This window comes from Sorex fumeus, unplaced genomic scaffold (assembly GCF_029834395.1).
Source record: "Sorex fumeus unplaced genomic scaffold, SorFum_2.1 ptg000076l, whole genome shotgun sequence".
NCBI classification, from domain to species: domain Eukaryota; kingdom Metazoa; phylum Chordata; class Mammalia; order Eulipotyphla; family Soricidae; genus Sorex; species Sorex fumeus.
The window spans coordinates 2,147,056-2,163,615 of NW_026606133.1; positions in this window are offsets into that span (position 1 = coordinate 2,147,056).

Consider the following 16,560-nt stretch of genomic DNA (forward strand, 5'->3'; position numbering starts at 1 on the left):
AATTGGATTACTAGAGGAGTTACGGCACACTCTAGAAGTCTCTTTGCTACTTCCTGCTAAGATTGCACACTTGGTTGCAAGAACCGCTGTGGCATAGCACAGCCCTGATGCACCCCCTGCCGATCCCCCTCCTCCCAGCCCTGAGTTGTCTTAAATCTCTGCACCTTGGGGCCTGAATGTTAACAGACAAATGAGCATTTGTTTTGAAGGCAGCCAACCTGGGTTTAATTCTGGGCATCCCTCATGGTTCCTGGCACCACTAGGAGTGCTTGATGGAATAGAGAGCCAGGAGTAACCCACGTACATCGCTGGATGTGAGCCAAAAAGCAAAATTAAAAAAAAGAAAGAAAAAGTAAAGAGACGCTCCCACCTCCCTGTACTCCCAGAACCCACTGAATGCACAAGGAACAAGATCAAAGGCTCTGCCAAATGCTTTTGAGCCCCAAGCACATACATGTGTCCTGCCCCTCCCCCCACCCACCCCATCACTGGCCCCCGGCTCTGGGCTCACTCCAGGCTGGTACCGGGACTCTGTGGGGTGCCGGGATCAAACCCGGCCGGCCGCGTTCCCCCGTCATGCATCTTTCTAAGTTCTACTCAGTAACAACGACATTGTTTCCCTCAAAATCAATTTATAAACAAGATAAAGCTTTCCGCAGGGGCGATCGGTGCGTCCCGGGTGAGGGGCCGCCACCCCGGGCCACCGTCACGGGGCGACCCCGCCGCCCAGAAGGCAAAGACCGCGGAAGTTCAGGCGCTCAAACGACCACTCGGGCGGCCGGCGGGAAACCGACCATGCCAGTCCCCCCTGCTCCCCTGGGTGCCCCCTCACACGCTCCTCACCTTCCACAGCGATGGCGGCCAGCCAGCACAACCACGCCACCGCCCAGACCCCTAGGGAAAGAGGATCCCGATTCCGTGACGTCATCAGCACTTTCGCCCAGAGCCTTAAAGGGCCAGGCTTCAAATATTCCTCACCAGGTACTTGCCTGGTCAGAAAGGTTCATTTTTACCCGGTTCTGGGATAGGACCAGGTGATCAGGACATCTGATGTTTGCCAGGTCTGGGATAGATTGAGAGTAACGGACTGAACAGATAGCATATCGATCAGACGTCTTTGTTTTGTCGAAGGAAATAAAATTCACAAAGATACTTTGCGAACAGCCACCCAGCCCATCTCTCTGAGTCCCCATGTTCATTTATATCGCACTGAACGTCCAGGTCTTGAGTAGCTTCAACTGTTTATTTTCACAATGATAGGAGAGAGCTACAAACTAAGTGAATCACGTGGCTCAGAAAGGGTTCAGGGGTAGCCCAGAAAGGGACTTGGGGATTGGTGATGACTGGGGAGATATTTGTGTAAGCAAAAATTCCTGTGTCTGTATTTGTGTGTGTTCAGAGCAAAGGGTGCTCTCCAGTCATTCCTTGAGAGCTATGTGCAGCAACTATTCAAACAGTGCTCAAGGTCTACATAGCCGTGAATTCTACATGGATCAGACAAATGAACGGAAAGTCCCTTAACTACTGTGCAGCTAAATAGTCTTTTAATATTTTTGTACTAGATGATTCATTAAGCTATAATTCTTCAAAATTTGAACCAGTGGGCAAGAACAATGGTATAGCAGGTGTGTAGGAGAAAGCCTCTTTTTCAAACACATTGATCTATTGTTCGGCTATGATGGTTTGATGTTTGTTACAGTAAGAATATGAAATTTAGTTCGCAAATTTACTTCTTAGCGCAATTATTCCATAAACATACTCAATTTCTTGTAACCACTCCACTAGGGTGCCAGATCGTCACAGAGTGCAAATAGGAACAATAGGTTACCCCCCCCCCAAGTGAGGTAGTAAACATCAATAGCTGATTTATTAGTGTATTCGCTTTTCCTTGTTTCAATAACTAAATTTACGAGGTATCAGGATGTAGGCCTGGTGAATTTAATTTTGTGGGTGCTTATGAAAATGACAGGTGTGGCAGGATGTGCTTTTTTCTAACAAACAGACTATGCTTCTCTAGGGAGGCTGCTGCTTTGCCTAGCAGAACAGCCTGCAAGCTGGTGTGAACAAACACTCCAAATTTTGGAGTTCATTAGAAATTTGCCCCTATCTTCAACTTCCCCTATCTTTCCCACTACCACACTGTCCACTACCACATTGTTCATTGATTTGCTTGAGCAAGCCCAATAATGTGTCCATCCTGATACCTGTCGGTACTGTTTGGCATATCTAATACGCCACGGGGAGCTTGCCAGACTTTGCCGTGCGGGCGAGATACTCCCGGTAGCTTGCCAGGATCTCCGAGAGGGGCAGAGGAATCGAACTCGGGGCAGCCTCAAGGGCCACGTGCAAGGCAAACACCCTACCCACTGTGCTATCGCTCCAGCCCAACTTCTACACTATTCTGTTGGAAATATAGCTCTAAACATTCTAGGTTTAACATAGGTATGTCCAGTCTCCCTTGTCACAGGGAGTTTAGATTTATTGGATTACACCCATCACAATGCTCCTGAGGCACTCCCATTCCTCTGTTTCTTGGAATATAGCTCTAAAAACTTTAGGTTTAACATTGGTATGTCCTTCCTCCCTTGCCACAGGGAGCTTAGGTTTATCAGAGTGCTCCTGAGGCACTCCCATTCTTATGTTTTCTCTGTAACTTCCTTCTCTGTGATTTGCTTTCCCAACTGGCCTGTCACCTTTTTCCCCTACTCAGACTCTGTTAATTTGTAAGGTCTGAATCCTCAGAAATCTGAGTGAAAAACTGATTTTCTCTTCTCCTTATGTCCTTTGCATAGTTACTTCAGAGCAATGTCCTTTTTGTATAGACTAGGAAGATAGTTAATACTCTGACTTTGTAACTTGGGAGTTAATTGACTCCAAATAATACTTCATACCTGGGCATCTGCTTTCTCAATCTAAGCCTTAGCTGCCCTTATTTCCTAGCACCCCAAAGGCAGTGTCACTATGAGGGAGTGGATGGACCCAGGGCTAGCTCTGAGGTACCCTGGCATCGAAATGGGCTAAACCAAAGCGACACATAAGTTAAGAGCATGGTCATGGACAAATTCTGTCATGATCCAAAGAGTAACAACTATATTGGTACCATGCTAGGGCTAAGAAAGACTAATCTGGCCTGAGCACTGTAGTCTGAGATCTATAGTAAGATGTCGCCAGCTTAATGTATCTATTACTGTGTCCATACAAAATGACTGATTTTATTAAGGAGCAGAATTAAGATGAATGTTTATATGGTTCCTGGACTAAGGGAAGGAAAAATGCACCCATAGATGGCATGTCACCGTTAGGTGGGTCTTCTTGCTGAAAGAGTTTGTCCTAGAAGAAGCTTCCTCTGAGAGAGGGACCATACATCCATTGTATAACCTCGCCTATGTGTAATTGCTACCCCAATTCCCTCATGATTTGGGAGATAACTAAGGCTGTAAGAGTCGGCAAGAGAAAAAATCAAGAGAGAATCTGAGAGGGAAAATCCAAGAGGAATGAAGGAGATTCATGGAAGGAGAATCAGAGAAGAACTGAGACGAGGTTGGAAGAAACTGAAATTGATACCAACCAGCCTGGCCCTCATTCCCTCCATCATCCACCCATGGCCGTCGGCTGGCCAAGGGTCAGGGAAGCATTCTAAGAGCATCAAATTCAGGTGGCGTTGGGGTGGGGGGGAAGAGAGAGAGCAGAGAGAGGGGGTTTCATATTCATTTTTGAATACACAACATGAAATGACAAACCAGTTCTTTGAAACAATTAGCACGTGTGTTTGCTTTCAATAGAAGAAAAAATTCAAGTACTTTATTGATATGAAAAATAATCGAATTTTTTTCAGTTTCAGTACCCAGTAAGGATAAGTGCCTTTTACTCCCAGGATAAGACTCTGGATTTTCTCCTTGCAGTGTCCAGAGATCACAGATGTAATGGCAGGGAGAGAGCCTGGACCCCCACCTTTCAGGTCACATGCTTGCTCCACTGAGCTATCCCGCTGGGTATAATGATATTCATTTTTGAATGTGTGAATCTTACCAGCTCACGCATATTTAGTGACCCTATTCCCAAGTCAGATTGCAGCTACGCCAAATCCTGAAGCTGTGGTTTGAGTTCTGAAATAAATCACAGCAAGTGAGGTAAGAATTATTCGAATGACCCATGGGTGAACAGGCCGAGCAGATAGATGACATCCCTGTGGTTCTCACAGTCCAAACAGGCCCAGAGTAAAGGGAAGATCCTTTGGGAGTATTGCTGGGAGGAGCCTGGCAATCACGCACTAGCCTCTTGGCTTTTCTATTTGACTAGACCCAGGATATTTGAGGATCCTATGGGATACAGCAACTCAAACCCACTGCAAGGCAAGCACCCTCCCCACTATACTATGATTTCAGCACAAACTAGCTTTATTATGGGCTCACTCAATGACTTTTAACATAAAAGCAAAAGAATATTTCATAGTGGGTCAGAGAGTGAATAGCAGGTAGGGCATCTGCCTTGCATAAGGCTGACAGGGGTAGGATTCTGAGGAATGCCGAAATGAACCCCTGAGGACTGCCAGGAATAAACCCCTTGGCAACATCAGACCCCAAACCTAAACAAAACAAAATGTCTTCGTATAATCAAAAAACATGCAAATGATCTGAGGTAAAAGACATGCTTAGTGACAGAGAGGGTGGGTTGCAAGTTGGTTCTGCTGCTCCTGAAAAGGGCACCCCAACAATACAGGCTGTGCAGCCAGGCTGGTAAGGGAAAGGGGTACAAAGGACCCTGAATCTCATGAACACATGACTAATGATGAAGAATGGAACAAGCCAAGAAAGCAAAGCACAGGATCACCCCAGGAGAGCAAAGGGGACTGTGAGTAGAGCACAGATGCCTGCATCCAGGAGCCCGAGGCCCCCTGGGGTCAGCATCATGATTCACACACACTCAAGGCACACCCACGATGCCAGGGCCCGAGCCTGGTAGGGTTCGCAGATACTCAGCTGCATACACACCTCTCCTCCCCGGGCTCAGGGCTCCTCCTACCAGCCGCGGGATTACAGCTGGCTTCATCCTAGAATACCCTGCCCCTACAGAATTGATTCTGTAGAGATTAGAGACAATGAAAAGGTGAGAGGCCTAGCCCATATGTACCTGTAGCCAGCGAAGTTACTGAAAGTACACAAACAACACAATCTTCACTTTTTCTGCCTTGCATGCACAGTAACAACAAAGTCTCCAATGGAGACGTTACTGGGCCCTCTCGAGTCTTGCATGCAACTGGTCCAATTCAATCCCCGGATCCCATATGATCTCCCAAGCAAACACCAAGACTGACAAGTGAGTGCAGAACCCAGAATCACCCCTAAGTATCATGGCGGGGCTGAAAAATGAAACTAAAAACAAAATTGGACGCATACAAAATATAATGTTAGGTTCTTGAGAAAATTTTATTTGGGGGAGTTTTGAATTATTGAGTATAAAATGTATTATAAAGGTAACTTTAAAATTGTTATTGTGTAACAATTCAATCAGCTAATCAGTGGCTGAATAAATAGCAGTACTACTACATTAAAAAAAAAATAAAAGTATTGTGTAAAAATACTTGCCAAAATTTCGTTGTCTGTTGAATCTTGACTATCCTGCCTCTAAAGAGACCACCTCTTAAGGTGCCTGTAAACAATGCATGACGAAAATATTTTTTGGCTTTTTGGGTTAATATCTGGTAATGCACAGGCATTACTCCTGGCTCTGAACTCAGGAAATATCCCTGGCGGTACTCAGGGACCATATGGGATGCTGGGAATCGAACCAGGGTTGGCCACTTGCAAGGCAAATGCCCCATCCGCTGTGCTATCACTCCAGCCCCTGCATGATGAAAATTCTTGTATTTTATTATGGAATTGCCATTGGTTTACTCTGTATATCTATTGAGTCACGGCTATAAGTAGAGTTGATTCCAAAAGTACTTGTGACTTGTAGTGTAACTTAATCTCATCTGTATTGTATAAATACTAAATAGGGGTAGTAAATACTACCCCAATTGGCCCCTGAGCACTGCTACGAGTGATCCTTCAGCACAGAGCAAGAAGGAATGTGGACTGTGGCCCCAAGACAAAACCAAATCAAACACATTGAAGTGAAGGGTAGCACAAGAAGTCAATTTAGCAATGGAAGGAACTTTTTTACAGGAGCTTGAGCAACAGTACAATGCAGAGGATGCTTCGCTTGCATGTGGTTGATCTGGTTCAATGCCCTGCATCTCAGATGGACCAAGGCCCACCTAAAGTGATCCCTGAGTAAAATGTGGTGGTAATCCCTGAGCATCAAGAGTTCTGGCCCAATAACAAAAACAGAGAAAAGGAAAGGACGTAGAGAAACAGAAAAATACACAGCTGTCAAACATCCTGACCTGTCAGAGTAATGGCAACACAGCCCTTGTCCAGTCCCTAAGATTCCTAATGGGTCTCTCCTGGCACATGCTACCACGCAGCTCTCACTGATGGCCCACAGATGTTCATAGGTCTCCAGTATCACGTCCCTATAGAGTTTTCTCTCATATACGGCCAGGCACATCCACTCATAGGGGAAGGTGATGGCCACATGAGTAAAGGTCACAGCATCCTGAGTCAGGACACATATAGAGGCAGGAGTCAGGGTCGATCCCCAGCCCATTTTCACTTGGCAGTGAGGAGGAGACCACCAGGAATCTAGAATGATTCAGCTCAGGGGGTCTCCCCTCAGGAAGATCAAGCCTTCACTCAAAATTCCTGGCTGACATACCCCACAAATCATTTTAAGGAAGCTGAATCTGATAAAATGTGAGAAATCTATAGTACAAAGTTCTTGCCAGGTGTCAGCCTTACACACAGATACCCCAGGGCCAAACTCAGAGCCATTGGTCCAGTGAGCACTACAGAGTAACAACTGAACACAGACCCAAATAAACCAACAAAGTGACCCTAGATATGGCCCCAAACACTAAGCACCCCGCCATACACACAGCTCTTGTTCTAGGAATGAAAAAGTGACACTCAATGTTCAGCAAAATACTTAAAACTCTGTGTAACATATGTGCCTATAGGACTCAGAAATCCTGGTTCAGGGTTGCCACAAATCTGTCTCAGAAAGTAGTGACTCAGTCGCAAAGATCCTTTCTCCATCTCCCTTGGAACGGAGCATCCTTGGAATTGTGCACAGCATATGTGAATATGACTGTGTAATAGAGCAAGCAAGGCTCTCCAGAGCAGATAGGACAAAAAAGGGATCAAGGAGTTTGAGGACACCCAGGGTCAGCAGCATTTTTCACCTTCATTTAGGGCACCCCACACTTCCCAGAGCTCCACCAGGGAGGGTCCTCAGATACACCCCTGCACACATGCCTCTACTCCCCTCCCCAGTCTTAAGAGCTCCTCCTTCCAGTTCGGAGATCACTGAGGGCTTCACACCGCCAGAATGCCCTGTCCCAACAGATATCGAATCACAGATTAGTGATAAATCTTCTGTTGACATAGTTACTAACACCCAACAAAGGGGGGGTCCCTAGATGGGTCTTGCATGGATCTGGGGAGAGCGGCAAAGCTACCCAGCATCAAAAAGGGACAGCGTAGAAAGCATAAAAGCACAGTCTTGGTGAAAGTCTTATAACTTGAGGAAAAGGACCTCCAAGGGGTAGGTAGGGAAAGCTGGACCAGTCTGAAGACTTACACTAAAAGCCTTGCTTGCCCTCAGGGCCAGGGTTGTAACTAATCCAAATAACTGCAAGTATTCATAAGTAAACTTATTTGTTGAGTGTGTACAACTACAGGGAAAAAAGAAAAGTCACAGAGATGTCAGACAGAATGTCTTCTTGAGTTAATCCCCCCAAGAGAATTACCTCCATTACAACATTTTATGTCTGCAAATGACCCACACACCTAAATGGAGTCCTATATCCCACCCTCCCTCAGTTGTTCTGTAAGAATGCTTTCAGCTCTCCATGAAATGGGCCATTTGGATCATCAGTCTGTGGTTCCCCATCTCTTTCTTCCTCTGCTAGGGACTCCCACGCATAAACTCACAGGGACCCCATGGGATGCCAGGTATAGAGCCCATGTCCACTGCTTGCAAGCCAATCACCTTCCCCCACTGTACGATCACTTTAGGCCCAGCACCACATGGACTTTCCTGAACCCCTCTCCAAGTGATCATTAAGGGCTGTAAACTCAAGAGCTTAATAAATCTAAAAATGGCCAAAGATGGCAAGACATCCCAATTAAAAAATAAATTATCCATACAGACAGCACAGAAATGCTGCACTTGTCTTGCTCACGGCTAATCGAGGTTCATTTCCTAATATTCCCTAGAGTCCCTCAAGCCATCCAGGAATGATCCCTGAGTGCAAAGCCCAGGAGCAAACCCTGAGACCTGAGGAAGTCTCCCTAGAACCATTCAAGTGACCCTGAGCATTGAAACAGGGCAGCATCTGATGGGGTGAGACGACAAAAAGAATGAACTGTGGTGGGAGAGATATTACAGCAGGGAAGACAAATGTGCTGCCCACATGTACAGGTTGATCCCAGGCAGCCCTTATGGTTCAAGCGCATGGCCAGGCCATTTTCTAAATATATAGTCTTTGGAATTCATAACAAATTCTAGGAAGTAAGAGATTTCTGTGTACTGAAGTATACAAATCACAGAAAAAAAGTTGCTATTCTCCCACCTTACAGTTAATGATTAGAGATCATGTAAGGAAAAATTATTTTCCAGAAACAACTTTCTTTCAAAAGATTATTGATGACTTAGGTCAGAACCACTCTCGGGAATTTTCCAACAGGTGAGTCCTCAGCTCATGTCTCAAGGCATCCTGTTGGGATCTCGTGTACCCGCTTCCCCTGAAGGCTTCTCACACTGGATTTTCTATGTGTTACTGTTTTTTATGTGTTACTGTTTTAAACTTTTTTATTTACATTTATTTAATTTTTCAGGGTACCTTAAATATCCCACCCACAAGACAGAGCCTGGCAAGCTATTCCTGCTCTATTCTATATGCCAAATCCAATAAAAAAAATGGATCTCATTCCCCTGACTCTGAATAAGGCAGAGTTGAGAAGGATGTGGAAAGAGTGGCTGATAAAATCCCAAGGCAGAAATAGGCTGCCAAAACGAAGAAAGACAAAAATGACTGTCTGTACTTTCAATGCACATATGCTGGCATCTGATGCATCCATCGAGGACCTGATGGTACAAGCGCGAAAGATCAGGTACAACATCATTGGTCTGACCGAAATGAGAAGACATTGATCACATCACGCCGTTTTCGACAATGGAGAAGAACTGTTCATTGGAACATGTGACAAAAGAGGTCTTGGTGGTGTCGGTATCCTTGTCAACACGAACTTAGCCATGAGCATTGATTCATTCGAATGCCTAACTACCCAAATAGGACTATTACACTTGAATAGATGTGGCTCACTGCTGGCAGTTTCTATCTTTGTTGTCTATGCACCAACATCCAAATATGGTGAAAGAGAAATTGAGAAGTTCTACATGGAGCTGGAGAAGTTCTATAAAGAAGATCACACCTTCTACAAGATCATTGTTGGTGATTTTAATGCCAAGATAGGACCAAGAAGATCACCCAATGAACTCCACATTGGGACCCATGGCCTAGAATGGAAAGAACAGGGTTACATACTGTCTGAGTTCATCGTGTCAACCAATACCTTCCATGGTAACTCACAGTTCCAAAAGGCTGAATTTAAACTTTGGACATGGGAGTCTCCCGGTGGACAGTTCCACAATGAAATCACTTAATCACTTAATCACTTAACTTCCCGTTAGGTGTCGATTTGCTCGAACGGGCGCCAGTAATGTCTCCATTTGTCCCTGTCGCATGCTGAAAAAAAAATATTCAGGGTCAGGTGAATGAGACCAGTTGTAGTTACTGGTTTTGGCATATCAAATACACAACGGATAGCTTGCCAGGCTCTTCCGTAAGGGAGGAATACTCTCGGTAGCTTGCCAGTCTTTCCGAGAGGGATAGAGGCTTTTGGGGCGACCTCTAATCACCCTAAATGAAATAGACCACATCATATTCAATCGGCAGTTTTGCCTAATTGATGTTGCTGTTGTCCCAAAATTCCAAACGGGATCGGACCACCATCTCCTTCGTGCAAAATTTTACCTCACAGAACAGGGAGGAAAGAATGCAAAGTTTAAGAAGAGAACTCCCAGAACGACCACCAACTAGGAGTGCTTTGGCTCTGTTGCCGCAACATGGGAAGATGCCGTCATTGACAACATTGATGAGGAATACGATCGAATGATTTCGCACCTCCATGATTGTGCAAGGAATGCCAAGAGAGAGATAACCACAAAAAATGCCTTTCTTCGAACACTCTTGAACTTATTCGCCAACGTGTCTTAGCACATGGCTCAGGCAACTGCAAGCGAACGTCCAAGCTGGCAAAACAATGCAGAGAAGCCAAAGACCTCAAAGACAGGAGAACAGCGGTGCTTATAGATGCGGCAGAAGCCAGGAAAAGCATCCATAATGCCCGCCTGTCCTTCACTAACTACAAGACCAAGATGACTGCCCTCCGACATCCTGATGGATCCATCACATCTTCCAGAAGGGCAATGGAGAAGATTATTCGTGACTTCTACTCAGATCTCTTTAATAGCCATGTCCACTTGCCCACATACCACATTCCACACGATGGGTATATCGTTTCCAATGTTCTCCCCTCCGAAATTCAACACGCTATCTCGTCGGTAAAGAAACAAAGAGCACCTGGCCCAGACAATATCAGACCTGAACACCTGAAGAACTTACCATCAGTACTCATCAATACACTGGCTCGGCTCTTCACACGCTACCTGTCTGAATGCAAGGTTCCATACGAAAGGAAAACCAGCAAGACTGTACTACTATACAAGAAGGGAGACATCCACGACATTAGAAACTATTGCCCAATCTGCCTATTGTCTGTCATCTACAAACTCTTCACTCGAGACATCCTGAATAGGATTAGCAGAACACTAGATGAAGGACAACCACGTGAACAAGCTGGGTTCCGAAAAGGATTCAGTACCATCGACAATATCCAAATGATAACTAAGCTCATTGAAGTTTCTCAGGAGTTCAAGATGCCGCTCTGTCTAACGCTCATTGATTTAAAGAAGGCCTTTGATTCTGTTGAGACAGAAGCGGTCATTGAAGCCCTAGCCAATAAGGGCGTATAAACTCAATACATCAGGATCCTCCATGAGCTCTATTACGGATTCACTACCAGGATCTCACCATTCTACAAAGAAGTAATCATCCATGTCGAGAGGGGTTCGGCAGGGTGATACCATTTCACCAAAACTCTTCAGTGCCACCCTCAAGAACATCATGCGATGACTGGAATGGGAAGAAATGGAAGTGAAGATAGATGGTCGACAACTACACCACCTCCGCTTTGCTGATGACATCGTTCTAATAACACCAAACATCAGCCAAGCAGCACAAATGCTGACCAACTTCGACCATGAGTGTGGAAAGTTCGGACTACAGCTGAATCTTGTGAAGACAATGTTTATGAGAAACAGCCTCATTCCTGATGCTGCAGTCGCTCTCAATGGAACCACCATCTCCGACTGCAACAGTTATATATGCCTACGTCAAGAAATCAACATGATGAATGACCTGCCACCTGAGTTATGCAGGAGGAAGAGAGTGGCTTGAAATGCCTTCAAGAGCGTTGAAGAACTAACTAAGTGGACAAAGAAACTCCAGCTACGAGCACATGTCTTCGATTCCACTGTTCTTCCTGCATTAACATATGCCTCAGAGACCTCAGCCCTACAAAAACAGGATGAAAATGCTATTTGGATATATCCAAGAGGAACTGAAAGAGCTATGCTTGGAATATCACACTTCACTCAAATGAGAGATAGAATCTGGAGTTCCGATCTCCGTTAACGGTCAAGAATCATGGACGCTGTCTCATTTCCAAGGCATCAAAAATCAGATGGGCTGGGCATGTAATGAGGTTTACAGACAACCGCTGGACTAGAGCCATTACTGACTGGATTCCACGGGACATCAAAAGATCGCGTAGACACCCACCAACAAGATGGTCAGACTTCTTCGTCAAGACCCTGAATGATCAGTTTAAGGCTCTGCATGTTCCTAGAACGAACAGATGCCATTGGGCTATGCTAGCATGCAACAGGGATGAATGGAGACGTTACTGGCACCCGCTCGAGTAAATCGATGAATAATGGGGGATCAAGTGACTGTTTTAAACTAATGAGGCCCTTTTACTTTTAGAATAGACAGTTGTTGTTTTTTTTTTTTTTTTTGGTTGGGGGGCAGATAGGTTGATTGCCTTGCCCGCGGCCAACCCTGGGTGGATTCCTCCACAACTTTTGGAGAGCCCGACAAGCTACCAAGAGTATCCTGCCCACACAGCAGAGCCTGTCAAGTTCTCCCTTGTGTAAACTCACACAAATGGGGGTGCGGCACCCACACAGCGGTGGTGGCTCTATCTCTCCCGCCGCCCGCGTTCGGTAGTCTCACCCTTCTCCCACCCCAGAGAGGTCGATGGCGATGGTCAGGCAGAGGAAGGAACGAGGGCCAGGCTGGTTGATATTAGTCGTAGTTTATTCTGATTCTCTCCTCATCTGTCTCTGCTCCCTCTCTCCTTCTCTCTCTCTGCTCCCCATTCTTCCTCCCCCAGCTACTTCATTCCCCTTCTCCACCCCCCTTCATCCTCCTCTTCCTTCTGATCCTCTCTGAACACTCTTTTCCTTCTGCCCCCAGCCCACTCCTACAGTACAGTTAAATCCTCTCTCCATGAGGAATTGGGGGAACAATTACACATAGGTGTGGTCACAATCAATAGGGGTAGAAATCAATAGGGGAAGAAATCTTAGCCTCAGGGAAGACAGCTCCTAGGACAGATCCTTCCTCAGCAGGAGGACCCACCCTAGAGCATAATCCCATGGGCGTGCCTCTCCTCTCCTTGTCCGACAAGCATATAAGAATATAATATAAATCATTTTGTATGGATACAGTAAGAAATATCTTAAACTTATAGAATTGCTCTCCTAGGGCCATCTCGATCTCAGACTACGGTGCTCAGGCCAGATCGTCTTTCCGACCCCTAGCAGGATCCTAGTCTTGTCGTTACCTTTGGATCATGACAGCATTTGTCTATTATCAAACTCTAAACTTATAGTTAAGAATCGTGGCACTTTGGCCTGGCCCATTTCGCTGCCAGGGTAGCTCACCGCTTGCCCTGGGTCCATTCAGTCCCTCGTCGGGACCCTGCTTTTGGTGTGTTAGGAACTAAGGGCAACTGAGGCTTAAGTCGAGAAAGCAGATGCCCGGGAGTGAATAATATTCAAGGCCAATCAAATCCTAAGTTACAAATCATAATGTTAACGGTCTTCCTGTATCTATACAAAAAGGATATTACTTTAAGGTAAACTATTCATAAGGCATAAGGAGAGGAGAAAGGCAATATTTCACTCATACATATAAAATCATAGATTTCTGGGAAACTGATCTTACAAATTAACAAAGTCTGATTAAGGGAAAAGCTGATTAACTGGGTGGGAAGGAGAGCATAGGGAAGACTGTTTACAGATAAACACAATGGAAGTGGAAGTGCTTCAGGAGCACTGTGATGAGTGAAACCAGATTAATGAGTGTAACCAGATAAACCTAAGCTTCTTGTGGAAGGACAAAGCAATGTTACCCAACACACTTGGCATATTCGATATGCCGAAAACAGTAACAAGTCTCACAATGTAGACGTTACTGGAGCCCACTTCAGCAAATTGATGACCAACGGGAGGATAGTGCTACAGTGCATAGTCAGGAATAAAACCTGAGCATTGCCACATGCAATACCGAAACCAAATCAAAAGAAAACAAAACAAAATTTTTGAAACTTGACCGCATGGTGCAATTGTACTGGGGGTAAGACAGCAACCACTAAAGCTGAACTGGAACAGTTGTGTGTGGAGGATGGAAAAATGCGAACTGATCACCAACCATCCTGGTGGCCCTGTTCTCTCCTTAATGCATCTGTTGGAGGTGGCTGCCGGTCGGGGTGGGAGTAGCAGCTCATGGCCACCGAAAGCATCTGGTGGACGAGAAACACCACGCCACTGCCAGTGTAGCTGACTTACTTATTCTGTTAACTTACAGAACTCACTTGCACATACACCTCTCTTCCCTAGGCCTCAGGACTACTCCTTCCAGCCAGATGACCATAGGTTTCACCCAGAAATGCCCTAAACCTCACAGACACATATGCATGAACCTGCATCTAGCACTCACTCTTGTTGTACAGAAATATACTTGAAAATTGTGCAACAATTTTGCTGTATAGGAAAATTATTCTATTATCCAGGGTGTTTACTATACACCAGGATGTGAACTGTGTTTTCCAGTCCAAGAATCTGGAGTGACACTAAATTTTTGGGGGAGGTCATACCCGGTGATGCCCAGGGGTTACTCCTGGCTCTCACTCAGGAATTACGCTTGGCAGTGCTCAGGGGACCATATGGGAAGCTGGGAATCGAACCCGGGACAGCCGCATGCAAGTGAAACGCCCTACCCACTGTGCTATCACTCCAGACCTGTGATTTTACTTTTAAAAGATGAATATTATACTTCGGAGCCAAGGTGGTGAATCGGTAGAGAAGGTGCTTGCTTTGCACTTCGCTGACCCAGATTCAATACCGGAGCACCCCAGATGGGTTCCTGACCCTTGGGAGAAATGGTCCCTGAGCTCAGAGCCAGGAGTTAGCTATGAACACTGCATGGTGTGGCTCCCAAATACTGCAACAACAAACAGTAACTAACGAAGAAAACAAAACCAAAAATAAATTCATGTGCAAAGACAAACTCTACAGAGAAATACTTAAAGGATTGAACAGTGGGTCCTTAGGTAACTTTTTTGGGGGGGTCACGCCTGGCTTTGCCCAGGGGTTACTCCTGGCTCATGCACTCAGAAGTTACTCCTGGCAGTGTTCAGGGGACCACATGGGAAGCTGGGAATCGAACCCGGGTTGGCTGCATGCTAGGAAAATGCCCTACCCGCTGTGGTATCGCTCCAGCCCTGTTAGATCACTTTTTTACTTATTTATGCTGAAGAAGCCCATGATTTACCCTGAATACTTATTCTTTTTTCTCTTCTCTCACATCCTGTGTGTGTGTTTGCGTGTATGTGTGTGTGTGTGTTTGTATGTGTTTAGTTTGAGGGCAATAACCAACAATGCTCAGGGATTATTCCTAGTCTGGGATGAGGGATAAGTCACGGTGCGCTTCAGGGACCATATGCAATGCCACACATACACAGAACCTGGGTTGGATGCTTGCAAGGAAAGCATACCTAGTATATGCTGTACAGTGGCACTTTCTAGATAATTCCAGTACACCAGCAGTAAGCCATAGTCGAAGCTCCTATTTACCAAAAAATCAAATATATTCCTTTAAATATCTTACTTTACCAGCACTACACAAAACAACAGTGAGGGTAGCCTGCTAAGGGAGAGATGAAATGAGGAAGGTGCTTTGCTCCTTAATATATTCCTACATACTTTTATTTTTCTCTTGGGGTCACACCTGGGGATGCTCAGGGTTTCCTCCTGGTTCTTTTTTTTTTTTTCCTTTTGCGTCACACCCAGTGATGCACAGAGGTTAATCCTGACTCATGCACTCAGAAATTACTCCTGGTGGTGCTCGGGAGACCATATGAGATACTGGGAATCGAATCCGGGCGGGCCGAGTGCAAGGCAAACGCCCTACCTTCTGTGCCCAATCAAAATAAATCAAAATAATCAGTCAAAATAATCAATCAAAATAAATCGCTCCAGGCCAATCAAAATTAATCTTCTATTTTATTTTTTGAAGGCCACATAGCTGATGCTAAGTGGTAATTCCTGGCTCTGCACTCAGAAATCAATCCAGGTTGTGCTAGCAGGCTGGAACAGGGGTTTGCAATGTGGAAAACAAAGGCTTTCAGTGCTCTGATATAGGTCCCTCACCCCAAGACCTGCAGTCCCCGTGCTCAGCCCCGCTCCCTCCCACCAATGACTATTGCTGACATGGAGGCGGTCGTGGCTGCAGGGACCCCCCAAGATCATGCACTCACACCACGTACCCTGCACGCTGGTAGAGCCCCCATCATACCCCGCAAAACTATCCCCCCCCCCCCCGAGAGCCTCCACCGCTCCTTAGGAAGCACCTGGATAACAGGGAACAAGTGAAAAAAAGTGTGAAAGCGCCCCACAAGCTGGTGCAGCTACCCCACTTATAGTGCAGAGACAGGGAAGTGTGGGGTGCGCACAGGAAGCCTCATCTTCTGCAACAAAACTGGCCTTCACAGTCAGCTTTCCAAGAAGAGACACTACTTTGTCCTTATTCCACGAGAACGACTGCTGGGCCATGTGTCCAGGACACCAGCAACTGGAGGGCCCTGAGTTCACTCTCACTGAGTGCATAGTCAGGAGTAAACCCAAGCATCCAAGCAAGGACAAGGATGGAAAGTCCCCGAAATTTATATTAAGCTAAAAACAAAGGGGAAGATAGAGGGTAGCAAG